This window comes from Mizuhopecten yessoensis, unplaced genomic scaffold, assembly GCF_002113885.1.
Source record: "Mizuhopecten yessoensis strain PY_sf001 unplaced genomic scaffold, ASM211388v2 scaffold703949, whole genome shotgun sequence".
NCBI classification, from domain to species: Eukaryota; Metazoa; Mollusca; class Bivalvia; order Pectinida; family Pectinidae; genus Mizuhopecten; species Mizuhopecten yessoensis.
Window position 1 is genome coordinate 1 of NW_018473891.1, and position 842 is coordinate 842.

The 842-nt window shown below is 34.4% G+C and overlaps 1 long non-coding RNA gene across 1 annotated transcript; it reads right to left on the minus strand.

Moving 5' to 3' along the window:
• Positions 1-388: 388 nt before the first annotated feature.
• LOC110440735 lies at positions 389-836 on the minus strand. The gene is made up of 2 exons (XR_002461768.1): positions 563-836; positions 389-467 (listed from the first exon to the last, which is right to left on the minus strand). It is a non-coding gene; the product is annotated as an uncharacterized LOC110440735 (long non-coding RNA).
• Positions 837-842: the final 6 nt, after the last annotated feature.

Genomic DNA, 842 nt, shown 5'->3' on the forward strand with positions numbered 1-842 from the left:
GTTGGAATAGTTCATTATGAAATTTCAGGGGTGAATGGGTTAACTTCATTACATGTACATTGTTCAGTAGGCTACATGGATACATTCTCAACACAAAAAGGTGTCCGCTGTTAATTCAAAGATGTTTTATGTTTTATGTAGGAAAAAAGACACAGAATGGACAGTTTTCGGCCTTTCTCCTTTACTTAAATTTGCATTCATACATGCATGCCCCTTAATGTTCCACGTGACTGACCACCATATCATTTTATGTCTTCTGTTTCGGAAACAATGTATTTCAGTCAACTAAGACATAATAATAGCACCATCATGTCCTTTCCGATCTTTTAGTTATTCACTTCATTTTTATTTTGTTGAGGTCTTTCTTTTGCAGATCACTGACATGAAACTCACTTTTTAAGGAAGGCTGATAATGCCTTGGTGAATGTGTGGGAATCCACATCCTTCACGGAGATACCCATTTTGTTCTGAAATATAAGGAATACTTGAGATAATTCTACAACAAATATTACGGTGTTACAGTCAAGCAATTTTGCTACAAGGATAAATGAAGTAAACTTACAAGTCATTCATGATTCATATTCCAACATTTCTCGCTTTAGCGCGGTCACAATGTATCGGACAACTGGTTTATAACAACACAGGAATATCCAAAATATAATCATGATTTACGGTTGCACATTTATTCAATATTTTTTAAAAGCTGAATTTTCTGTTTTTCGTTGCAACACGTTTCTAGCCCAACAGATAACCACTCATAATCATTAATGCTATTATTAACGGTGGGAATGGGTAATAACGTCGCGATCAAAGATTGATTCAAAGAAAGATATAGAAACAAA